The sequence below is a fragment of the Scyliorhinus torazame genome, chromosome 7 (assembly GCF_047496885.1).
Source record: "Scyliorhinus torazame isolate Kashiwa2021f chromosome 7, sScyTor2.1, whole genome shotgun sequence".
Lineage (NCBI taxonomy): Eukaryota > Metazoa > Chordata > Chondrichthyes > Carcharhiniformes > Scyliorhinidae > Scyliorhinus > Scyliorhinus torazame.
In genome coordinates this window covers 226,321,297-226,348,716 of record NC_092713.1, presented here as the reverse complement: position 1 = coordinate 226,348,716, position 27,420 = coordinate 226,321,297, and the positions used below count along the sequence as shown (strand labels likewise).

Genomic DNA, 27,420 nt, shown 5'->3' with positions numbered 1-27,420 from the left:
ATAACTCCTGTTGTTATAAACAGTTAATCCGCTGATTAATTCAGTAATTCTATGGGAGATCTATCAGGAACATTAGAAAAAGTTTAACAATGCGCATACTTCCTATCAATCATGGTTCCTCTAACATTTAAAAATAATAATCTTTATTATTTCACAAGTAGGCTTACATTAACACTGCAATGAAATTACTGTGAAAATCCCCTAGTCGCCACACTCCGGTGCCTGTTCGGGTACACCCAACATCACGTCTTTCAGGACTTGTGGGAGGAAACCGGAGCACCCGGAGGAAACCCACGCAGACTCAGGGAGAACGTGCAAACTCCGCACAGACAGTGGCCCAAGCCGGGAATTGAACCTGGGACCCTGGCACTGTGAAGCAACAGTGCTAACCACTGTGCTACCATGCCACAACTGTCACACATAAATGTACGAAAAATATATTTATACACTGTGCAGAATTTAGTTCCAGCGACACAGGGCACTAAACCCCTCTCCAACAACACTGTTTGGCAAATCAGAGGGTGCCCCACTTCACTCCCGTGCTTGAGGCCCAATTCAGGCACTTAATTGGTCAGCTTTGGGCCTACCATACGATTAAAATTGTTGAGAGTGAAAATCCTGCCCATGAGAACTGCCAGTCAATCACAGGCTGGCAACTCTCTACTGCTAGCAGCACCACTGGGAGCTGTGGCTGCTCCCGGCAATGCGCCAAGGCCTACTCAGAGGATCAATGCTGGATCCCAAGCGACGGCCGAGTGGGACGGTACAGGTGGGAGGGTCACAGTGATGGGGATCAGAAGAAAGGGCAGGAGGTTGACTATCAGCGGTCCTCCTCCTTCCTGATGCCAGGTCCCTTGATCGGGTGCTGACTGCCACTCAATGAGGTTCGATTCCTGGCTTGGGTCACAGTCTGTGAGTCGTCTGCACTGTCTCCCTATGTCTGCATGGGTTTCCTCCCACAAGTCCTGAAAGACCCCAACAGGGGTTTGCTGGGCAGCCTTTGGGAGCCACAAGACCCAAGCAAAACCTGTTAAATTCCTGAGCCACCACTAACTTCTGGTTTTATGTAGCTCATTTAACAACAAGCAACAGGATTTCCACATTGATCCTTCCCACTCCCGACTTAAATTGGGGATAGTTCACGTTGCCAGAAATTGGATGGGGTACTCCCACCCAATTCTCCTGGAATTTCTGCCATCATGTCTGCTCTGGCAGTCACCACTAAATTCAGCCTATTGCCTCAAATTGTGTATTCACAATTCCAACATTTAGGCATCACAGCAACCAAACTTAACAAAAGCAGGTAACAAGGCTTCCAATGAGAAACTACTAAAGACATGAAAACCAACAATCTTCAAAGGTGAGTCAAGAGATAGAATCAATCAAATTTCTCAAACTGAATTTTTATCCTCCCTCAGATTGCAGTCTCAAGTGAATCACCATTAAAAACCTCCAACTGCAAATAATTATACATAATTAATATACAATTAACAAGTCACACCAAGGTAAAAAAAACTATGAGGCAGATTGTAAAATACTTTTGAGAAAATGTCACGTTACCCACAACATTGCCCAACTCCTGCTTGAAAAGTTCTGTTTTGCCCCAAAGTCTAACTGCTGTCAGGTGCCTGACGCTCAGTTTTCACTACCGCCAATATTTGTGCAGTTCAAGTAACTGAGTTATTCCTGTGTCCATGTCAGTGGCAGCAGAGAGAAAGGTCCTTTGTTTGGAAAATCAAGGTGTAAAATCATTTTAGAATTCAGCAAAAAGCGATGAATGAAGAAATTGATAAAGAAAAAAAAGAACAAAAGTAAACTCTAGAAGATATTAAAAAGATTATCAAGGCTTCAGGAGGTATGCAAAAAGGGATCAAAAAGCAAAACTAAACATGGGCTCCTTTGAGCTGAGAAGGGATATAACGTGGGATAAAGAAAGTGCAGAACCACAAAGCAAATACTTTTGTATGTCTTTGCTGCAGAAAAGGATTCTGGACATGGTGGCAAACCAAGGATCAAGTGAAAATGGAGATCTTAAGGACAATATAGTAAAATTAATAGTACTGGAGAAATGAATGGGACTTTAAAGTTCACAAATCCCTTGGACCTGACAAATTGCACCCTAGAGGTTTTTTTTTTAAAAGAGGTAGGTGCAGAGAAAGTGCAAGTACTGGTTTTAATCTTTCAGAATTCCCCAAATTCCAAAATGTTTCCCATAGATTAGAAGGGAGCAAGCATAGCCCACTATTCAAGAAAGGAGAGAGAGAGAGAGAGAGAGGAAACAGAACTATAAAGCCAGTTAGCCTGACATCATTGGGAAAGAAAATGCTGGAATCTATTAAGGTAATGGTAACGGGGCACTTGAAATATTGTAATCACATTAGGTAGAGTTAACACAGATTTATGAAAAGGAAATCGTGTTGAACACGTCTATTAAAGTTCTTCGAAGGATAGCTGATAGGTGCACATAGAAATAAAACCAGGGGCCGGTTTAGTTCAGTTGGCTGGACAACTGGTTCATGATGCAGAGCGAGGCCAACAGCGTGGGTTCAATTCCCGTACCGGCTGAGGTTATTAATGAAGGCCCTGCCTTCCCAACATTGCCCCTGAGCTGTGGTGATCCTCAGGTTAAATCACCACCAGTCAGCTCTCCCCCCTCAGAGGGCAAAGCAGCCTATGGTCATCTGGGACTATGGCAACTTTACTTTTTCTGTAAAAAAAAAGAATGATTTGATAGCCATGGCTGCAGGGGGACTGGCACCTGAATACTGAAGGTTTCAGCTTATTTAGAAAGGAAGCGAGGAAACGGTAGAGGGGTGACTCTGTTTGTTAATGATGGTATTAGCATAATAAAGAGTGATGACTCAAGTTCCAGAAACCAGGATGTGGAAACAGTTTGGGTAAAGATGTGAATGGTAAAGGCAAGAAATTACTTGTGGGAGTCATGTACAATCACCCCAACAGTAATCATATGGTAGGGTGGGGCATAAAGAAAGATATAATTGGGAGTTTGTCAGAAAGGCATGCCGATAATCATGGGAGATTTGAATCTACATAGTCTGGAAAAGTCAGATGGGCAAAGACAGCGTAGGTGAGGAGTCCACTGGAGTTTTCAGGACACTTCTTTTAGAAGAGCATGTTCTGCAGCCAACCAGAAAGCAGACCATGGGCAGGATTCTCGTTTGCCGACGCCAAAATCGAGTTCGGCGATTGGACGGAAAATCCGTTTTTATGCCAAAATCTGGGGCAGTTCCGTTTTTCGGATGCTCCGCCCCCTCAAAAAAATGTGTAATCGCGGAGTACGCTGCACGTCATTTGGACGGCCTCAGGACATCACCTGAGGCCCGCCCCGATGGACGACTTCCCGACGGCATCAGTCGCGTTTCCTCAGTTTCCGGGGATCTCGCATGGCGGCTGTGGACTGTGCTCAGCGCCGCCACAGTTGGGAGGAGGGGGGGGGGGGGGGGAAGCGAGCTGGCCGGGGGGGGGCTTCGGCAGGGACTGATGGGGGGCACTAGCTGGCAGGCCAGGTCTGCACGCGGCCGGCACCATGTTGTACGGTGTGGCCTCCACAGGTCGCCGCAGTGCAGCCACGGATCTGGCAATTCTCCATCCGTATCTGCAGGTAAAGCCAGGCTTTACGTGGTGCAGCTGCTAGCCCCACACTGGGCGGAGTGCCGACTTTTTCATTGTAAAACTAGATAATTCCTCCGGACATAGCCTCAGAATCCAGTTCTATGTTTTTAGACCTCAAATAAGGGCAATTATGAGGGCATGAAAGCTGAGCTGGCTGAAGTGAATTGGCAAATTAGGTTAAGGGATAGGTCAATAGAGATGCAGTGGCCAACATTTATGGGGACATTTCAGAACCACAGATTAGATGCATTCCAACGAGTAAGAAAAAGTTCAAGGGATGGACACACCATCTGAAAGGTTAAAGATAGTATCAAACTTAAAGAAAAAGCTTATAATTGTGCAAAGACAGGTGGAAGGTCAGATGATCGGACAGAATACAAGGAACAGGATGACTAAAATATTAATAAGGAGGGAAAAACTGGAGTACAAGAAAAAGCTAGACAGAGATAGAAAAACAATTTTTATAAAGATGTAAAAAGAGTTAACAAAGTGAGCATTGGTCCGATAGAAAGAGAGTCAAGCGAATTGATAACAGAAAACAAAGAGGTGGTAAATGAATTGAACAGGTATTTTGCATCAGTCTTCACTATAGAGGATACAAGTAACATCCCAGAAGCAGCTATATCCCAGGAAATGGAAGGGAGGGAGGAATTCAGGAAAATTACAATCACCAGAGAGTTGGTACTGGGTAAATTGTTGGAGCTAAGAGCTGACAAGAGCTCGGGCCTGATGGGCATCATCTTAGGGTCATAAACAAAGTGTCTAGTGAGATAGTTGATGCATTGGTTTTAATTTTCCAAAACTCCCTGGATTCGGGGAAAGTCTCATTAGATTGGAAGATAGCAAATCTAATTATTATTCAAAACTTATTGGGGTTCCTTGAGGAAGTAACATTTGCTGTGGATAAAGGGGAACCAGTGGATGTACTGTACTTAGATTTGCAGAAGGTATTTGATAAAGTGTCACATCAAAGGTTATTGAAGAAAATAAAAGCTCATGGTAAGGGCTCATGGTGGCACAAGTGGTTAGCGCTGTTGCTTCACAGCGAACAGGGACCCGGGTTTGATCCCCGGCTTGGGTCACTGTCTGTGCAGAGTCTGCACGTTCTCCTCGTGTCTACGTGAGTTTCCTCTGGATGCTCCGGTTTTCTCCCATGTCCCAAAAGAAGTGTTTGTTAGGTGAATTGGACATTCTGAATTCTCCCTCCGTGTACCCCAACAGGTGGCGCGTGTGGCGACTAGGGGATTTTCACAGTAACTTCATTGCAGTGTTAATGTAAGTCTACTTATGACACTAATAAAAATTATTTAATGGGGGTAACATGTAGGCATGGAGAGAAGATTGTCTGGATAAGGGGAAGCAGAGTGTAGGCATAAACAGGTCTTTTTCAGGTCGGCAAGATGTAATGAGAGGTGTGCCACAGGGATCAGTGCTGGGACCGCAACTGTTTACAATTTATATATATGGCTTGGATGAAAGGATTGAAGGGACGGTTGCCAAATTTGCTAATGACACAAAGATAGGTGAAGAGGACATAAAAAAACTACAAAACGATTGATAGGTTAAGTGAGTGGGTAAAGATCTGGCAAATCGAGCATAATATGGGCAAATGTGAAATTGTCTATTTTGGTAAGAGTAAAAAAGTATACTATCTAAATGAGGAGCAATTTCAGAGCTCTAAGGTGCAGAGGGATCTGGCTATCAGAGTGCATACTACCAAAGGGTAGTATGCAGGTACAGCAAGTAATTAGGAAAGATAATAGAATGGTATTATTTATCACAAGGGAAATTGAATACAAAAGTAGGGAGATTATGCTTCAGTTGTACAGGGCACAAAAACCATACAATCATAGAATTCCTACAGTGCAGGAAGACAACATTTGGCCCATTGCGTCTGCACCGACCCTCTGAAAGAACACCTTATCTAGGCCCCTTCCCCCATCCCCGTAACCCCACTTAACCTACACACCTTGGACTCTATTGGACAATTTAGCTTGGCCAGTTCCACTCAAACCTGCACATCTCTGGACTTTGGGAGGAAACCGGAGCACCTGGAGGAAACCCATCCAGACACAGGAAGGAAGTGCAAACTCCACATGACAGTCATTCAAGTCTGGAATTGAACCCGGGTCCCTGGCGCCGTGAAGCAGCAATGCTAACCCGTGCCGCCGTGCTGCTCTGGTGAGACCACATGTGGAGTACCATGTACAGTATTGGCCGCATTATGAAAGGAAGGATGTAAATGCTTTGGAAGCAATTCAGAGGTTTACCAGGCTAATATCGGGGATGGGTGGATTGTCTTATGAGGAAAGGTTGGATAGGCTAGGCTTGTATCCATCGGGGTTTAGAAGAGGAAAGGCAACTTGACTAAGATCCTGAAGTATCCTGACAGGGTGGATGTTTAGCACAGTGCTAAATTGCTGGCTTTGAAAGCAGCCCAAGGCAGGCCAGCAGCACGGTTCGATTCCCGTAACAGCCTCCCCGAACAGGTGCCGGAATGTGGCGACTAGGGGCTTTTCACAGTAACTTCATTTGAAGCCTACTTGTGACAATAAGTGATTTTCATTTTCATGTGGAGGACATCTTTCTTCTTGTGGGAGAATCTAGAACTCGGGGTCAGTGTTTAAAAATAAGGAGTCATCCATTTGAAATGGAGATGAGGTCCCATTCCAAAAGCGTTTGAATCTGATGCCAAGTGAAAAGAGATTGCCAGGTATCCAGCAATAGTGATATCATCAAGCAATATATGCAGCCAATCATATGGAAATATCTTCACAGACAGCAAACCAAGTAGTAAAATCTTGCTTGCATTTAAAATTTTAAGAGTGAAAAGAAATGATTGGGACCTGACAGAAGGGGTCATCAACAGCGCTATCAAGCACCACTTGCTTAGTAATAACATGTTCACTGATGCTCAGTTTGCTCTGCCATGAGCACTCAGCTCCTAACTTCATCACAGTCTTAGTTCAAACATGGACAAAAGACCTGAACTCAAGAGGTGATGAGAGTGCCTGCCCTTGACATCAAGGCAGCATTTGATTGAGTATGGCATCAAGGAGCCCCAGCAAAACTGGGGTCAATGGAAATCAGAAGGAAAGCTCTCTGCTGGTTGCAGTCACACCTAGCACAAAGGAAAATGGAGGTCAGTCATTTCAGCTCCAGAACATCACTGCAAGAGTGCCCTAGGCCCAACCATCTTCAGCTGTGTTATCAATGATCGCCCTTCCATCATAAGATCAGAAGTGGCTTGTTTGTTGATGACTGCACGATGTTCTGCACCATATGCTACTCATCAGATACTGAAGCAGTCTGTGACCAAATGCAACAAGACCTGGACAATATCCAGGCTTGGGTTGACAAGTGGTAAATAACATTCGCGCCACACAAGTGGCAGACAGTGACCATCTCCAACAAGATAGAATCTAATCATTGCCCTTGGACATTCAATGGCATTACCATCACTGAATTCCTCCATTATCAACATCCTGGGGATTACCATAGACCAGAAACTGAACTGGACTAGAAATACTGTGGCTACAAGAGCAGGTCAAAGGATAGGAATCCTGTGGCAAGTAACTCATCTCGACTCCCCAAAGCCTGCCCACCATCGACAATGCACAGGTCAGGAGTGTGGTGGAATACTCTCCACGCCTGATTGAGTGCAGCTTCAAGAACACTCAAGAAGCTTGACACCATGCAGGACAAAGCAATCTGCTTTATTTGCACCTCATCCACAAACATTCACTCCCTCCCCACTGACACACAGTGCATCTTGTAGCTGCACTATCTACAGATGTACTGCAGGAATTAATTAAGGTTCATTAAACAGCATCTTCCAAATCCATGACCACTACCATCTCAGACAAGGGCAGCAGACACATGGGAACCCCACCACCTGGAGGTACCTCTCCAAGCCACTCACCATCCTGACATGGAAATATATCACCTTTCCTTCACTGTGACTGGGTCAAAATGCTGGAACTCCCTCCCTAAATGCGCTGTGGGTGCATCCAAACCACAGACTTCAGCGATTCAAGAACGCAGCTCACCACCACCTTCTCAAGGGTAATAAATGCTGGCTTAGCTAGCTAACTCCACATTCCATGAATGAATAATAAGATTAAGGTAGAAGCCGAAATATCATAAATAACCCTATTTTAAACATATTGAAAATATGAATGTTAATCATAATGGAGCAATTTGACGGTCCTCAAATATAAATGTATTTTTCAGGGACAGTGAGGATGCCCAGCAGTAATTAGGAACTCAATACATTGTTAAAATCTAAGTTAGAGTTCATTTAATAGAGTGTAACTTTTTCAAGGGTTTTAGAACAAGACTTAATAGCATCAAAGAAGCAAGTTTCAATTAGTTCAGTGACTTTTATTTGAGTGCAGTCTAGAAGAGTTTCAACAATGCACCCTATAGAATCAATGGTTGCAACACCTGGGTTTTCTGTATTTAACTGTGCATGTGTGGACTCTAGAGAGTTTCAGAAGAGTAACAATGGCAAATGTTGACAGCTTAGTCCTCATTACCACTGCAAAATCAAGGCTGCTATTTACAGGTTAATTGCTGAGGGGAATTTCTATAGATTGAAATTATTCACAAATTACTGGCTTTTTTCACTTTTGTTAACTTTTTAAAGCAATTACACAGTTGTGTTTTGATGCTGTATCCATCTGCAACAAGTTACATTTTGAAGTTACTCATGATGAAATGGAAGTATATGGTGTTTTATAACACACAAAACATCAGTACTACTGTGGCTGAATGTATCAATTTTTGTTTTTCATGCTATGGTAGTCCAGAATTTTTATCAGTATCTTAAGGAATTAAATTCTAGGTTTTTGTCTATTTTCCCCATAAAAACATAAAAGATTCAGCTTGATTGCTACGGGTTAAATTTATCCATGTATTTTTATCAACTTTAAAAAAATATATTTCCAGGATGCGCAGAAGGATGTGTCGACAACATGTAGCAGATTGGAAGTACTTATTTTCATCAAAAACCATTCCATTGAAAACAAAACCTCAGCTGGAAATATCCACCAGAGTCTGATGGAGGAAGTTAAGGATAGTATTAGGTGAAAAAATAGGCGTATAATGTTGCAAAGGATAGCAGTAAGCCTGAGGGCTGAATGAGTTTTAGAAACCAGCAAAGGGCGAGCACCACATTGATAAAAAAAGAGAATTGCAGAATGAAAATAATAAAAATAGGTTAGAAGAACTTTTACAAATATATAAAAAGAGCAGCTAAATTAAATGTTGGTCCCTTAGAGATAGAACATAGAGTGGCAGCCCTCAAAATTTGGAGGCAGTGGAGGGGAAGTTGGGGCCTCGGCGTGGACCCCATTACCGGGGAACCACCGGTTCGCCCCAGGAAGAACAGGTGGAGGGTTTTCGGGGTGGCACAGGTGGTAAGATCTCGGAAACTTAACAGGTGATGCAGGAGGAGGAGGCGGCTTCGGTGGTGGAGTTGAAAGGCAAGTGGGAGGAGGAGTTGGGAGAGGAGATCGAAGAGGGGACGTGGGCAGATGCCCTAGGGAGGGTGAACTCTTCCTCTTTGTGCGCGAGGCTCAGCCTCATACAGTTTAAGGTGCTGCACAGGGCACACATGACTGGGACAATGATGAGCCGGTTCTTTGGGGGAGAGGACAGGTGTGTTAGGTGCTCAGGGAGCCCAGCAAATCACACCCATATGTTCTGGGCATGCCCAGCACTGGAGGAATTTTGGAAGGGCGTGGCGAGGACGGTGTCGAGGGTGGTAGGATCCAGGGTCAAACCGGGCTGCGGGCTTGCAATATTTGGGGTGCCAGAGGAGTCAGGAATGCAGGAGGCGAAAGAGGCCGAAATTCTGGCCTTTGCGTCCCTGGTAGCCCGGCGAAGGATTCTCCTTGTGGAAAGATGCGAGGCCCCCAAGCGTGGAATGCTGGATCAGCGATATGGCAGGGTTCATTAAATTGGAGAGGGTGAAATTCGCCTTGAGAGGGTCGGTACAAGGGTTCTTTAGGCGGTGGCAACCATTCTTAGACTTTCTGGCAGAACGATAGACATTGGTCAATGGCAGCAGCAGCTCGGGGGGGGGGGTTTACTTTATTTTTGTTTTTGTTATTTACACTGGAGGGTCTGAGGGGGTGTATGCACCTGTTGTGTTAAGTCGGGGTGTTTGGGGGGTTGCTTTTTTAGATTGTGTTTTGTACTTAACCCTGTTGGGTTCTTTTTTCTTTCTCATTTTGTTATTGATATTTTATGAAAACCTTTAATAGAACAGTACAGCACAGTACAGGCCCTTCAGCCCACGATGTTTTGCCGACAATTTATCCTAATCCAAGATCAACCTAACCTACACCCCTTCAATTTACTGCTGTCCATGTGCCTGTCTAAGAGTCGCTTAGATGTCCCTAATGACTCTGACTCCATCACCTCTGCTGGCAGTGCATTCCACACACCTACCATTCTCTGTGTAAAGAACTTACCTCGGACATTTCCCCTATACCTTCCTCCAATCACCTTAAAATTATGTCCCCTCGTGACAGCCATTTCCACCCTGGGGAAAAGTCTCTGGCTATCCACTCTATCCATGCCTCTCATCACCTTGTACACCTCTATAAAGTCACCTCTCTGCCTTCTTCGCTCCAGTGAGAAAAGCCCTAGCTCCCTCAACCTTTCTTCATAAGACATGCCCTCCAGTCCAGGCAGCATCCTGGTAAATCTCCTCTGTACCCTCTCCAAAGCATCCACATCCTTCCTATAATGAGGCGACCAGAACTGGACACAATATTCCAAGTGTGGTCTAACTAGAGTTTTATAAAGCTGCAGCAAAACCTCGCGGCTCTTAAACTCAATCCCCCTGTTAATGAAAGCCAACACACCATACGCCTTCTTAACAACCCTATCAACCTGGGAGGCAACTTTGAGGGATCTATGTACGTGGATCCCAAGATCCCTCTGTTCCTTCACACTTCCAAGAATCCCCCCTTTAACCCTGTATTCAGCATTCAAATTCGGCCTTCCAAAATGAATCACTTCACAATTATCAAGGTTGAACTTCATCTGCCACTTCTCAGCCCAGCTCTGCATCCTGTCAATGTCCTGTTGTAACCTGCAACAACCCTCAACACTATCTACAACTCCACCAACCTACGTGTCATCGGCAAACTTACTAACCCACCCTTCCACTTCCTCATCCAAGTCATTTATAAAAACAAAGAGCAGAGGTCCCAGAACAGATCCTTGCGGGGATCACTGGTCACCGACCTCCAGGCGGAATACTTTCCATCCACTACCACTCGCTGTCTTCTTTCGGCCAGCCAATTCTGTATCCAGACAGCCAAATTTCCCTGTATCCCATGCCCCCTAACAAAATGAGCCTATCATGGGGAACATTATCAAATGCCTTACTGAAATCCATATACACCACATCCACTGTCCCACCTTCATCAATGTGTCTCGTCACATCCTCAAAGAATTCAATGAGGCTTGTGAGGCATGACCTGCCCCTCACAAAGCCATGCTGACTATCTTTAATCAAACTATGTTTTTCTAAATAATCATAAATCCTATCTCTCAGAATTCTTTCCAATATTTTGCTCACCACAGATGCAAAATAGAGACAGGAAACTCCATCATGGGGAATGAAGAAATAGCACAGGTGTTTGTCAAATATTTTGTCTTACACGGTCAAAGATACAACTTACATATTGGAAATAAAGGGTAATCAAGGTAATTAATATCAGCAGACAAAGAGTCCTCAAGAAACTTAAGGAACGAAAATCCAACAAATCCCCAGGACCTGATGGCGTACATCCTAGGGTTCTAAATAAGGTAACTACAGAGATAGTGAACACACTGGTTATAATTTTCCAAATTCTCTAGCCTCTAGGATGGTTCCAGGGGATTTGAAATGAGGAAATATAATACTGCTGGTCAACAAAGAAGGGAGAAAACAGGGAAGTACAGGACTCTTAGCCTGACATTTCATAGCACAGGAAGCAAATGACTAATACAAAAAGATATAGTAATGTATCAAAGTTTTCTAATGATACAAAGATAGGTGGGAATGTAAGCTATGAGGACACAAATAAGTTGCAAAGAGATATTGATAGATTAAGTGAGTGGGCAACAAGTGATAGGTGGAGTATAATATAGGGCTTCACTTCAACAGTAAGAAAAAGAATGGTACTTTTTAAAAGGTGTGAAACTTCTAAATGTTGATCTTCAGAGAGGCTTGGGTGTGCTCGTACAAGGAACACAAGAGTTAGCATGCAAAAACAGCAAGCAATTATGAAGGCAAATTCCATGTTCGTCTTTCTCGCAAGGGGATTGGAGTACCTAAACAAAGAATTCTTGCTGCAACTGTATAGGCAAAACCATGTCTGGAACTCTGCGCGGTTTTGGTCTCCATATACAAGGAAGATATACCTGCACTGGAAGCGATACAGCAAAGGTTCACTAGATTTGTCCCTGGGATGAGGGTTGTCCTATAATGAGAGGCTGAGTAAACTGTGCTAATGCACTCTGGAGTTTAGAAGAATGAGGGTCACAGATTTCATAGAATTTACAGTGCCGAAAGAGGCCATTCGGCCCATTGAATCTGCACCGGCCCTTGGAAAGAACACCCTACTTAAGCCCAGGCTTCCACCCTATCTCCGTAACCCAGAAACTCGACCTAACGTTTTGGGCACTAAGGGGCAATTTAGCCTGGCTAATCCACCTAACCTGCACATCTTTGGACTGTGGGAGGAAACCGAGGCACCCATGCAGACACGGGGAGAAAGTGCAAACTCCACACAAACATAATGTGGAGATGCCGGCGTTGGACTGGGGTGAGCACAGTAAGAAGTCTTACAACACCATGTTAAAGTCCACCAGGTTTGTTTCAAATCAATAGCTTTCTGCGCACTGCTCCGAGGAAGGAGCAGTGCTCCAAAAGCTAGTGATTTGTAACAAACTTGCTGGACTTTATGGTGTTGTAAGACTTCTTACTGTGCTCACCCCAGTCCAACGCCGGCATCTCCACATCATGGCTACCATCGATAGCGCAAACTGCCGGCTCAAAGTGAAGAGGATCTCCAAGAAGATCGCGCATATAGACACTGACATTAAGTTTCTACAAAGGTGCAAGAAAGCAGACATTCACCTGAGGAAGAAGCAGTGCTCCGAAAGCTAGTGATTTGAAACAAACCTGTTGGACTTTAACCTGGTGTTGTAAGACTTCTTATTGTCCACACAAACAGTCATCCGAGGCCGTAATTGAACCTGGGACCCTGGAGCTGTGAGGCAGTAGCGCTAATCACTGTACCACCGTGCCGTATGAAATATACGAGATTCTGACAGGGTTTAACAGTGTAAGCAGAGATGTGGTTTCCCTCAGGAGGGGAATCTGGAACTTGGGGGGCAGTCTTGGGATGAGGGGTCAATCATTTAAGATCAAGATGAGAAATTTCTTCAAACTATTATAAATCTTTGAAATTGTCAAACTCCGCTGGTTGTGGAGCTCCATTGTTGCAAATATTAAGACTGAGATAGATCAAAATTGTATTTATCACAGTGTCAAGGGGCAGGTGTGAAGGTGGAGTTGAACCAGGAGATCAGCCATAAATGTACTGAGTCGTAGAGCATGCTCGAGAGGCTATATTGTCTATTCCTGCTCCTATTTCTTACATTATGGGTAGGGTGCATAGGTTCCAAAGGAAATTGTATTATATGGCAGTGCTTTTGGAGCAGGACATGTGTTTGATAGCACTTTTGTTTACTGGGAAAGTCTGTGTCATTGGCAGAAGTGACAGGGATCTTGTGAAATGACATTCCAGGATCTGTCAGTGCTGCAGTGGGGGGGTGGGGGGAAGAGACAAGATAGCAGTTCTTAGGAGGATACCAGGATGTAGGTACTACCTGGGGTTTAGCCACTTCAGCAAGTCTTATTGGGGTTGCAGAACAATTAGTGAGTAGCTTTACAACTGGGATGCGATGCAGAGGGATTGCAGGGTCCAATGGGATTGTGAGGGGATCAAATGGTGGGATAGGTCATGGGGATGGAGATGAAAGTTGGTTTGCAATCTTTCAGCAGTGGTAGGAAGAGGTCCGAGGGTAATCTGTCCCAACCCATCCCATACTTCGTTGCACCCAGCCTTCAATGCACACACAGTTGGCAAATAAGAGTATTTTTTTGTTTTTAAATGAATTTAGAGTGCCCAATTCATTTTTTTCCAATTAAGGGACAATTTAGCTTGGCCAATCCACCTAGCTTGCACAACTTTGGGTTGTGGGGGCGAAACCCACGCAAACACGGGGAGAATGTGCAAACTCCACACGGACAGTGACCCAGAGCCAGGATTGAACCTGGGACCTCGGCGCCGTGAGGCTGCAGGGCTAACCCACTGCGCCACTGTGTTGCCCCGCAAATAAGAGTATTAACGTGCATTTTGCACTGAATGAAAACGCAAGAAATAGGGAGGTGGAAGAGTATGTTTGACAACTTGTAGGCAAATTAAGGTAAATTTCACTTATTTTTGTGCACCCAGTTGCATTGTAAATTGTACATTTTATCCTGGCGTAATGAAAGTCTGAGTAGGGGGAAAAAATGTACTTTAGATTTTCAAATGATATTTTCATAGTATCATAGAATTTACAGTGCAGAAGGAGGCCATTCAGCCCATCGAGTATACACTGACCCTTGGAAAGAGCACCCCACTTAAGCCCACACTTCCAACAAATCCCCGTAACCCAGTAACCCCACCTAATGTTTTTGGACACTAATGGCTATTTAGCATAGCCAATCCACCTAACCTAACATCTTTGGACTGTGGGAGGAAACTGGAGCACCGGAGGAAACCCATGTAGACACGGGGATAAAGTGCAGACTCCGCATAGACAGTGACCCAAGTCGGGAATCGAATCTGGGACTCTGGAGCTGTGAAGTAACTGTGCAAACACTGTGCTACCATGCTGTCCATTGAGAGAGTAAACTGTACATTATCACCTTGCAGAAGTTTATATATCATTAAATTACAATCAATAGATTTGTAGTAAAATTAATAAATTTGTAGGAGTGAATTCGGGTCTCGAGATTTGCCATCTCAACAGTGCTATCTTGGAAGACACAATCAGCGGTGAGAAAAATGTAAACGCTGGTGTTAATCATCAGAGGGGCATGACTGAAAGGCTTGATGACATGGGCAGGACAAGATAATGTGTCAGGACATCCAAATGCAGGCAAGCGAACAAGGGCAAGAAATGATATTTAATGAACTTAACTATATAAAATTAATAGCAGTTAGAAATCTCGATGATTGCTCTAATATTTGTGGACTTTTTAAAAAAATGTTGAAATCAATAAAAGAGCTGGCACAAAATCTTGAATAGGATTTCCTGAACCTGATGACAGCTCAAGAACTTACACTGAACATTACATTCAATCCAAGTGTGGTTTAACTAAAAAAGTGAAAATCATTTTTAAAAATACTATTATTCAAAATCTACTCAACCCCTGGATATCAGGTCACTGGTGTCCCACTAAGTGTATGGTTTTATTGAGCTTAACTTACCACAACTCCAGTCTGAAAAGTACACTCTATTGTCTTGCTTGTTGTGGCAGAAGCTTGAAGTCACACAGGTGTAATTCTTTCTCCTAGATTGAAGGAACACAAAAATAAGAGCAAACAATAAGTCACACACAAGAAACAAGACCTGTTTTAACATGTAGTAAATAGTTCAACCTTCTGACAAAATTCCTAATAGCTAAAAAGCATCTTTTTAAAGTTCAGAAATTGAAATGGAATGTGCTAAAATCTAATTTCATTGGCCGAAAACATTGAAATCAAAGTGATCCATTCATTTCATCCACAACAGACTAAGTACAGTTCATCTAGTGGAGAAAGGCAAACATAGAACATAACAGCGCAGTACAGCCCATCTACACTATTCCCTTATCGTCCATATGTCCATCCAATGACCATTTGAATGCCCTTACTGTTGGCGAGAGCACTACTGTTACAGGCAGGGCATTCCACGCCCGTACTACTCTCTGAGTAAAGAACCTACCTCTGACATCTGTCTTATATCTATCTCCCCTCAATTTAAAGCTATGTCCCCTAGACATCACCATCCGAGGAAAAAGGCTCTCACTGTCCACCCTAACCAATCCTCTGATCATCTTGTATGCCTCAATTAAGTCACCTCTTAACCTTCTTCTCTCTAACGAAAACAGCCTCAAGTCCCTCAGGCTTTCCTCATAAGATCTTCCCTCCATACCAGGCAACATTCTGGTAAATATCCTCTGCACCCTTTCCAATGCTTCCACATCCTTCCTATGATGCGGTGACCAGAATTGCACGCAATACTCCAAATGCGGCCGCACCAGAGTTTTGTACAGCTGCAACATGACCTCATGGCTCTGAAACTCAATCCCTCTACCAATAAAAGCTAACACACCGTACGCCTTCTTAGCAACCCTCTCAAACTGGGTGGCAACTTTCAGGGATCTATGTACATGGACACCGAGATCTCTCTGCTCATCCACACTGCCAAGAATCTTACCATTAGCCCAGTACTCTGTCTTCCTGTTATTCCTTCCAAAATGAATCACCTCACACTTTTCTGCATTAAACTCCATTTGCCACCTCTCATCCCAGCGCTGCAGCTTATCTATGTCCCTCTGTAACTTGTAACATCCTTCCGCACTGTCCACAACTCCACCGACTTTAGTGTCATCTGCAAATTTACTCACCCATCCTTCTACGCCCTCCTCCAGGTCATTTATAAAAATGACAAACAGCAGTGGCCCCAAAACAGATCCTGTGGTACACCACTAGTAACTGGACTCCAGTCTGAACACTTCCCATCAACCACCACCCTTTGTCTTCTTCCAGCTAGCCAATCTCTGATCCAAACTGCTAAATCTCCCCGAATCCCATGCCATGTATTTTCTGCAGTAGCCTACCGTGGGGAACCATATCAAACGCTTTACTGAAATCCATATACACCACATCAACTGCTTTACCCTCTTCCACATGTTTGGTACCTTCTCAAAGAACTCAATAAGGTTTGTGAGGCACGACCTACCCTTCACAAAACCATGCTGACTACCTCTAATCAAATTATTGCTTTCCAGATGATTATATACCCTATCTCTTATAAACCTTTCCAAGATTTTGCCCACAACAGAAGTAAGGCTTACTGGTCTATAGTTACCGGGGTTGTCTCTACTCCCCTTCTTGAACAAGGGGACAACATTTGCTATCCTCCAGTCTTCTGGCACTATTCCTGTAGACAAAGATGACTTAAAGATCAAAGCCAAGGCTCAGCAATCTCCTCCCTAGCTTCCCAGAGAATCCCAGGATAAATCCCATCCGGCCCAGGGGACTTATCTATTTTCACACTTTCCAGAATTGCTAACGCCTCCTCCTTATGAACCTTAAGCCCTTCTAGTCTAGTAGCCTGAATCTCAGCATTCTCGACAACATTGTCCTTTTCCTGTGTGAATACTGACGAAAATTATTCATTTAGCACCTCTCCTATCTCCTCGGACTCCACGCACAACTTCCCACCACTGTCCTTGACTGGCCCTACTCTTACCCTAGTCATTCTTTTATTCCTGACATATCTACAGAAAGCTTTAGGGTTATCCTTGATCCTACCTGCCAAAGATTTCTCATGTCCCCTCCTGGCTCTTCTTAGCTCTCTCTTTAGGTCCTTCCTAGCTAACTTGTAACTCTCGAGCGCCCTAACTGAACCTTCATGTCTCATCTTTACATAAGCCTCCTTCTTCCTCTTGACAAGTGTTTCGACTGCTTTAGTAAACCATGGTTCCATTCCTTGACCACTTCCTCCCTGCCTGACAGGTACATACTTACCAAGAACATGCAGTAGCTGTTACTTGAACAAGCTCCACATTTCCATTGTGCCCATCCCCTGCAGTTTTCCTCTCCATCCGATGCATCCTAAGTCTTGCCTCATCGCATCATAATTGCCTTTCCCCCAGATATAACTCTTGCCTTGTGGTATATACCTATCCCTTTCCATCACTAAAGTAAACATAATCAAATTGTGGTCACTATCACCAAAGTGCTCACCTACCTCCAAATCTAACACCTGTCCTGGTTCATTACCCAGTACCAAATCCAATATGGCCTCGCCTCTCGTTCGCCTATCTATATACTGTGTCAGGAAACCCTCCTGCACACATTGGACAAAAACGGACCCATCTAAAGTACTCGAACTATAGCGTTTTCAGTCAATATTTGGAAAGTTAAAGTCCCCCATAACAACTATCCTGTTGCTTTCGCTCCTATCCAGAATCATTTTTGCAACCCTTTCCTCTACATCTCTGGAACTTTACAGTGGCCTATAGAAAACCCCTAACAGGGTGACCTCTCCTTTCCTGTTTCTAACCTCAGCCCATACTACCTCAGTAGACGAGTCCTCATCAAACGTCCTTTCTGCCACCGTAACACAGTCTTTGACTAACAATGCCACCCCTCCCCCTCTTTTACCACCTTCCCTTAGCTTACTGAAATATCTAAACCCCGGCACCTGCAACAACCATTCCTGTCCCTGCTCTATCCATGTCTCCGAAATGGCCACAACATCGAAGTCCCAGGTACCAACCCATGCCGCAAGTTCACCCAACTTATTCCGGATGTTCCTAGCATTGAAGAGGACACACTTTAAACCATCTTCCTGCCTGCCGGTACACTCCTGCAACTTTGAAACCTTACTCATAACCTCACTACTCTCAACCTCCTGTATACTGGAGCTGTAATTCAGGTTCCCAAGCCCCTGCTGAACTAGTTTAAACCATCCCGAAGAGCATTAGCAAATTTCCCCCCCCCCAGGATATTGGTACCCCTCTGGTCCAGGTGTAGACGATCCCGTTTGTAGAGGTCCCACCAACCCCAGAATGAGCCCCAATTATCCAGAAATCTGAAACCCTCCCTCCTGCATCATCCCTGTAGCCACGTGCTCAACTCCTCTCTCTCCCTATTCCTCCTCTCGCTATCACGTGGCACGGGTAACAACCCAGAGATGATAACTCTGTTTGTCCTAGATCTAAGTTTCCACCCTAGCTCCCTGAATTCCTGCCTTACATCCCTATCCCTTTTCCTACCTATGTCATTGGTACCAATGTGGAACACGACTTGGGGCTGCTCGCCCTCCCCCTTAAGGATCCCGAAAACACGATCCGAGACATCACGCACCCTGGCACCTGGGAGGCAACACACCAACCGCGAGTCTCTCTTGTTCCCACAGAATCTCCTATCTATCCCCCTAACTATGGAGTATCCAATGACTAATGCTCTACTCCTCTCCCCCCTTCCCTTCTGAGCAACAGGGACAGACTCTGTGCCAGAGACCTGTACCCCATGGCTTCCCCCCACCCCCCAACAGTATCCAAAGCGGTGTACTTGTTACTAAGGGGAACGACCACAGGGGGGGGGATCCCAGTACTGACTGCTTCCTCCCAGCCCCTCTCACCTACTTCCTCCCAGCCCCTCTCACATACTTTCTGCTACTATAACAGGATATCCCAATTTTAAACAGCAAATTGTGACGTTTGCAAAGTTACAAGAGTGAAACACCAGGCACAGTTCAATCGCTGTTGCCTCCTCACAGCTACACACTCGCTGACAGGTGCTCAGCAGCTCCGTGGAAATATATTTGTTTTCCTTTTTGGATCAGATCCTTTCTTTGCACCATCGGGCATGCCCACCATCAACGCTATGGTAATAGTTAAAAGCATTGGAAAATGTAAATTTTGCGTTAGTTGTAAAAATAAAAGTTGCAAAAATAGCCTAAAAGAAACATTGAATTTGGGATGGGGGCAGGGAGGAATACGGAGAGCTCACTTCATGCCTTAACTCAAGTGCATGTTCTGAATTGTGCCACTCACGCTACCTCAACATTTCTTCACCTTCAAATATAATTATGAATACCATCATCAGTACCAAAGCAAAGTTCCTGTCATTTCAAGATCAAATATCTTCCCAACTCCAGAACATGGATTTATTCAATACAATGTCCATATGGAGACAGTAGAACTGCGTGCTCTCCTTCAAATAAACCAGTTTTGTTGAATAAACTTTTAAAAATTCACAATGATATAGGTTTTTAAAAATATATGATTCTTCTTCGGTTAGCCACGCTAAACCAAGCATCATTTTGTATTTTGCAAAACAGCATTAAAGCAGTTATTTTGATATTGACAAAAGAAAAAAATCATTCCAAACAGAATTTTGAGCAAACTGTTTAAAAAAAATTAAAAGAATTTAAAAGAACTCAGCATATCAAAAACACAGCATCAAGAATTTTCCTCGTTGCTCCCAAAAGACTGAACTACTTACAATGCCAGTGGTAGTAGTCATAAGTGCCACCTTAAGATCAACATAGATTTTGAACAAAAGCTATGACTTTCAAGGTTTAGCTATTCAATGGATAACTTGTGCTGTGTATCTTTTGGGAGACTCTTGTTAAAAAAAAACCTTAAGAAAGCATGGGTTAGGGATCCACCTACATACAAGAAATAGAGAAGAAATGTGTGATCAGATCTAAGTTATTCAGGCAAAAGACTGATTTATGGCATTAAATTCACAAATTTGGGAATCAGTTAGTATGTGATGCAAACAGGGTATATTGGGAAAGTTCATACTTCTGCTAATGACCAGAACTCTGGACCCTGACTTGCCTGTTCAGATCACGTAAGATAAATTTGCATTTATACACCATCTCTCTCATAGAAAGATTTTAAAAAGTGATTTATTGCCACCAAGCAGGAGAGGGGAACGATTGATTGGGTACAGGGAAACAAAAAGCAGATTTAAAAGGTCTTCGAAAGGAATTGTAGAGCAAAGTAGCTGTGGGTGCAGTTGAACAGTGCAAGGTTGCAACTCAGTGAAAGAATTTTGGTCAGCAGAGAATGAACACAGTTGGAGGGACAGAGGGTGTAGGTGATGACATAAGGCTGGGGAAGATTGCATAATGAAACCATGTGACGAAAATGAAGTTTGTTGAAACTGATCTGCACTGGTACAATGTCTCAGGTTTTCTGCAATTGAGGATTCAGGCCACAGCAATGGATTTGAGGGTCTCTTTCCAGCAATCATATCTCGTTTTGTATGAAATTTGGACTTCTGATACACACAGTGATAACCATTTCCAACTGCTGGGATGTCAAACTGATTCCCAATAGATGTTGCTGTTGGTTTCAGGAACTCTGTTGTGCGAGGAACTTCTAAAACAGGGAAGAGTAAGTAGGGAAGCTATATAGATCCTTTCCTCCCCTGCAAATGTGTCAGGAAAATATGAAGAAATCCGAATGATTTTGTTAAAAATTGGCCTCCTGCAAGAAACATAGAGAACATGGAACGATACAGCGCAGTACAGGCCCTTCGGCCCACGATGTTGCACCAAAACAAAAGCCATCTAACCTACACTATGCCATTATCATCCAAAGGCTTATCCAATAAACTTTTAAATGCCCTCAATGTTGGCGAGTTCACTACTGTTGCAGGTAGGGCATTCCACGGCCTCACCACTCTTTGCGTAAAGAACCTACCTCTGACCTCTGTCCTATATCTATTACCCCTCAGTTTAAAGCTATGTCCCCTCGTGCCAGCCATTTCCATCCGCGGGAGAAGGCTCTCACTGTCCACCCTATCTAACCCCCTGATCATTTTGTATGCATCTATTAAGTCTCCTCTTAACCTTCTTCTCTCCAACGAAAACAACCTCAAGTCCATCAGCCTTTCCTCATAAGATTTTCCCTCCATACCAGGCAACATCCTGGTAAATCTCCTCTGCACCCGCTCCAAAGCCTCCACGTCCTTCCTATAATGCGGTGACCAGAACTGTACGCAATACTCCAAATGCGGCCGTACCAGAGTTTTGTACAGCTGCAACATGACCTCCTGACTCCGGAGAAACACAAGTCGGTTTTGGGGGGAGGCATATATATATGATATGGGGGGACAAAGTCGATACGGAGGAGGGGCGAGCCGACACGGAGGAGGGGGACGCTGACACGGAGAATGGGGACTCTGATATGGGGGGGGACTCTGATATGGGGGGGGGACTCTGATATGGGGGGGGGACTCTGATATGGGGGGGGACTCTGATATGGGGGGGGGACTCTGATATGGGGGGGGGACTCTGATATGGGGGGGGACTCTGATATGGGGGGGGGACTCTGATATGGGGGGGGGACTCTGATATGGGGGGGGGACTCTGATATGGGGGGGGGGACTCTGATATGGGGGGGGGGACTCTGATATGGGGGGGGGGACTCTGATATGGGGGGGGGGACTCTGATATGGGGGGGGGACTCTGATATGGGGGGGGGACTCTGATATGGGGGGGGGACTCTGATATGGGGGGGGGACTCTGATATGGGGGGGGGACTCTGATATGGGGGGGGGACTCTGATATGGGGGGGGGACTCTGATATGGGGGGGGACTCTGATATGGGGGGGGGACTCTGATATGGGGGGGGACTCTGATATGGGGGGGGACTCTGATATGGGGGGGGACTCTGATATGGGGGGGGACTCTGATAAACGGGATGGGGATCCTGATAAACGGGATGGGGATCTGATAAACGGGATGGGGATCTGATAAACGGGATGGGGATCTGATAAACGGGATGGGGATCTGATAAACGGGGCGGGGATCTGATAAACGGGGCGGGGATCTGATAAACGGGGCGGGGATCTGATAAACGGGGCGGGGATCTGATAAACGGGGCGGGGATCTGATAAACGGGGCGGGGATCTGATAAACGGGGCGGGGATCTGATAAACGGGGCGGGGATCTGATAAACGGGGCGGGGATCTGATAAACGGGGCGGGGATCGATAAACGGGGCGGGGATCGATAAACGGGGCGGGGGCTGATAAACGGGGCGGGGGCTGATAAACGGGGCGGGGGCTGATAAACGGGGCGGGGGCTGATAAACGGGGCGGGGGCTGATAAACGGGGCGGGGGCTGATAAACGGGGCGGGGGCTGATAAACGGGGCGGGGGCTGATAAACGGGGCGGGGGCTGATAAACGGGGCGGGGGCTGATAAACGGGGCGGGGGCTGATAAACGGGGCGGGGGCTGATAAACGGGGCGGGGGCTGATAAACGGGGCGGGGGCTGATAAACGGGACGGGGGATAAACGGGGCGGGGGCTGATAAACGGGGCGGGGGCTGATAAACGGGGCGGGGGCTGATAAACGGGGCGGGGGCTGATAAACGGGGCGGGGGCTGATAAACGGGGCGGGGGCTGATAAACGGGGCGGGGGCTGATAAACGGGGCGGGGGCTGATAAACGGGGCGGGGGCTGATAAACGGGGCGGGGGCTGATAAACGGGGCGGGGGCTGATAAACGGGGCGGGGGCTGATAAACGGGGCGGGGGCTGATAAACGGGGCGGGGGCTGATAAACGGGGCGGGGGCTGATAAACGGGGCGGGGGCTGATAAACGGGGCGGGGGCTGATAAACGGGGCGGGGGCTGATAAACGGGGTGGGGTTGATAAATGGGGGGTGGCTGATAAATGGTGGGGGGCTGATAAATGGTGGGGGGCTGATAAATGGTGGGGGCTGATAAATGGGGGGTGGGTGATAAATGGGGGGTGGGTGATAAATGGGGGGTGGGTGATAAATGGGGGGTGGGTGATAAATGGGGGGTGGGTGATAAATGGGGGGTGGGTGATAAATGGGGGGCTGATAAATGGGGGTGGGTGATAAATGGGGGGTGGGTGATAAATGGGGGGTGGGTGATGAATGGGGGGTGGGTGATGAATGGGGGGTGGGTGATAAATGGGGGTGGTGATAAATGTGGGGTGGGTGATAAATGGGGGGTGGGTGATAAATGGGGGGTGGGTGATAAATGGGGGTGGGTGATAAATGGGGGTGGGTGATAAATGGGGGTGGGTGATAAATGGGGGTGGGTGATAAATGGGGGGTGGGTGATAAATGGGGGGTGGGTGATAAATGGGGGGTGGGTGATAAATGGGGGGTGGGTGATAAATGGGGGGTGGGTGATAAATGGGGGTGGGTGATAAATGGGGGTGGGTGATAAATGGGGGTGGGTGATAAATGGGGGTGGGTGATAAATGGGAGGAGATAAATGCAGGGGTGATAAATGGGGGCGGTGATAAATGGGGGGGGTGATAAATGGGGGGGGTGATAAATGGGGGGGGTGATAAATGGGGGGGTGGGTGATAAATGGGGGGGGTGGGTGATAAATGGGGGGGGTGGGTGATAAATGGGGGGGGTGGGTGATAAATGGGGGGGGTGGGTGATAAATGGGGGGGGTGGGTGATAAATGGGGGTGGGTGATAAATGGGGGTGGGTGATAAATGGGGGTTGGGTGATAAATGGGGGTTGGGTGATAAATGGGGGGTGGGTGATAAATGGGGGTGGGTGATAAATGGGGGTGGGTGATAAATGGGGGTTGGGTGATAAATGGGAGGAGGTAAATGCAGGGGTGATAAATGGTAAATGGGGGGGGTGATAAACTGGGGGTGGGTGATAAATGGGGGGGTGGGGTGATAAATCGGGGGTGATAAATGGGGGGGTGGGGTGATAAATGGGGGGGTGGGGTGATAAATGGGGGGGGGGGGTGGGGTGATAAATGGGGGGGGGGGGTGGGGTGATAAATGGGGGTGGGGGGGTGGGGTGATAAATGGGGGGGGGGGGGTGGGGTGATAAATGGGGGGTGATGATAAAAGGGGGTGGCACCGGGTGCTGAACAAAGCCGTGGATGTCTCCCATGCCGCACTCAGAGTTGTCTCGGGAACTGATTGAAAGTTCTTGTTGCGAAGGGGCGTGGGGGAAGCTGTCTGTCATCGCAGTGAGTGAGCGGCCCCGGAGCCGCCTCGAACTCTAACCCAACACCGGAGGTGGGGAGGGAGGGCGGCGGCTCCCACCATCCCCCACCCCGGGGACGGCCCCGCCCCTACTCCCGCGAGCCGGGGCCCAGCCGGCAGGGGGAGGCCCCACCTTCTCGGCCCCTGAGACCGTTAGCCGTCCCGGCCTAGCCGCCCCCTCCCCGGCTGGGCTGACTCGGAGCTGGGCCGCTGCCCGCTTGATTGTCCGCCCACCTGGCCCGGGCTCACGCACCCTCCGCCTCTCCCTCGCGCACTCACTCTCTGTGTGTGTCTGTCTGCCTGTCTGTCTCTGGCGCTCGCTCCCTCCGGCGGCTGTCCGTTTGCGGCGCGCGGATCCGGTGATTGTGGAACGCGGCGGGGGAATCGTCCGGCGCAGCACGTCACAATGCCCTCCGCTCCTCGGCCAATGGGGGACGAGCTCCGCCAGCCCGTCCGCCCCCTCCCCCTCCTCACGTCAACATTCCAGAGGGCGAGGCGCGTGAGGGGCGGCAGCGCTTTGTGCTGCTGGGCTGCTCGGAGCCGACAGTGGGAGCAACATGCACAAGCATACAGGCTGCAGCGTCCAACTCACCAATCCTTGCACATTTCCGTGCCAAACAGCTCAGAAAATGTCTCATTCATTTCTAAAATAATGAAGCATTGTGCAGTGTGCATACTGTGTTTGGCGGAAGATATGTTACTGGATATATTTACATTTGAATTATGCTATACGGAAATCAACTTTTGGTAATATATCTAATGGTTTAGTGTTGCTGAAGCCATATTATACTGACAGCTGAGTCGGGACATTTTTTTGCGCTAAAGATAAAGCCGTCACATTTCCTGAAAATAATATATTTCCCTCAACCAAGGCTCCATACGTCTGCATAACAATATCCAACGACTGGTGCTCTTGACACAGAAGCAGGCCTTTCAGCCAGTCATGTCCTTCCCAACCCTCTTCAAGAACAACTCAGAATCACACAACGCAGAAGAGGTCCATCGTGTCTGCACCAACGTGAAAAACACCTGACCTGCCTGCCTCATCCCATTTGCCAGCACTTGGCCCATAGACTTGAATGTCATGACCTGTCAAGTGCTCATCCAGGTGCTCTTTAAACGATGTGAGACAACCTGCCTTTACCACCCTCCCAGCGCATTCCAAACCGTCACCATTCTCTGGGTTCCCACATAGACTCCGAAACCTGCTGCCCCTCACCCTGAACCAGTGTCCCCTCGTGACTGACCCTTCAACGAAGGGGATCAGTTACTTCCTAGCCACCCAGTCCGTGTCACTCATAATCTTGTACACCTTGATCAGGTCGCCCCTTAGTTTTCTCTGCTCCAACAAAAACAACCCATTCACCCGCTCTTAATAACTTAAATGTTCATCCCAGAAAACATCCTGGTGAATCTCCTCTGCACCACGCCCAGTGCGATGACATTCTTCCTATAATGTGGTGACCACAACTACACATAGTACTCCAGCTGTGGCCTGACCAAAGTTCTATACAACTCCAACATGACCTCCCTGCCTTTGTAATCTGTGCCTTGATTGATAAAGTAAGAAGTCTTACAACACCAGGTTAAAGTCCAACAGGTTTTTTTTGAATCATTAGCTTTCAGAGCACAGTTCCTCAGGTGAAGTAGCTGCACTCCGAAAGCTAGTGATTCAAAATAAAGCCTGTTGAACTTTAACCTGGTGTTGTAAGACTTCTGACTGTCTATCCCAGTCCAACACCAGCATCTCCACATCTTGATTCATAAAGTCAAGTGTCCCAAATGCCTTTTTCATCACCCTATTAACCTGCATTTCCGTCTCCAGAGATCTATGAACAAACACGCCAAGATCCCTTTGTTTCTCAGAACTTCCTAGTGTCATTCTGTTCATTGAATACTTCCTTGTCAAATTACTCCTTCCAAAGTGTATCACCACACATTTTTCTGGGTTAAATTCCAGCTGCCACTTATCTGTCCATTTGACCATCCTGTCTAGATCTTCCTGTAACCCAAGACACTCAACTTCACTGTTAACCACCTGGCCAATCTTTATGCCATCCGAAAACTTACTGATGTTAGGCCCCACATAGTTATCCATGTTGTTTATATAAATGACAAATAATAGGGGACCCAACACAGATCCCTGAGGTTCGCCACTGGACACTGCCATCCAGTCACTAAAGTAGCCTACTGTCATCACCCTGTCTTCTACAACTAAGCCAATTTTGAATCCACCTTATCAAATTACCCTGTATCCCATGTGCATTTGCCTCCTTTTTAAGTCTCCCATGTGTGACCTTGTCAAAGGCTTTGCGAAATCCATATAAACTACATCAACTGCATCTACCCGCATCTACACACCTGGTCACCTCAAAAAATTCAATCAAATTTGTTAGGCATGACCTCCCCCTTACAAAGATATGCTGAATATCCCTGAATAAACATTGCCTCTCCTGTGGTGATATGCCTGTAAGCAATATTGTAGATGGCTGGTGGTGTGACCTCCAACAAGCAGGTGGCGATACAGACCCATCATGCAGTCTCAAGACAGTGGTCATGTGACAAGGCACTCAGATATAAGTGCGGGCACATCCGGTGATTGGGAGATGTTTTAAGACATACATGAGGACAGTCGTGCATGGGGTAGTTCCAGGGGAGTACAATGAAACTCCATGATACCTTGCTCTGTATCAGATTGTTATCTTACCACGTGTGACTTTAATAAAGATCCTGATTTGGACAAGTCACAAGTAGTTTGGTAGATACCTTGCTAGACATCGAACACATGGTACCAGATTGCTGAAGATTTGAAGATCGCGACGGCAGTGACAAAGTTAAAATTTGGCGGTAGGACCGACCTGGTGAACTGCAGCCTGTGGCAATCAATGCACCATAAGGCACTGAAGCTCGACATGGATGGACTGAAAGCCCCCCCACCAG

General features: G+C 46.3%; 1 protein-coding gene across 2 annotated transcripts in view; it reads right to left on the bottom strand.

Moving 5' to 3' along the window:
* LOC140426869 (uncharacterized protein KIAA0232-like) overlaps positions 1–24,917 on the bottom strand; it is a 103,911-nt gene extending 78,994 nt beyond the window's left edge. For both annotated transcript variants that reach the window (XM_072512111.1, XM_072512110.1), the window contains exons 1-2: positions 24,760–24,917; positions 15,183–15,265 (exon numbers count right to left, since the gene is read on the bottom strand). The gene's annotated coding sequence lies outside the window, so the exon portion shown is untranslated. The remainder of the gene's footprint in view (positions 1–15,182; positions 15,266–24,759) is intronic.
* Between the last annotated feature and the right edge of the window lie 2,503 nt (positions 24,918–27,420).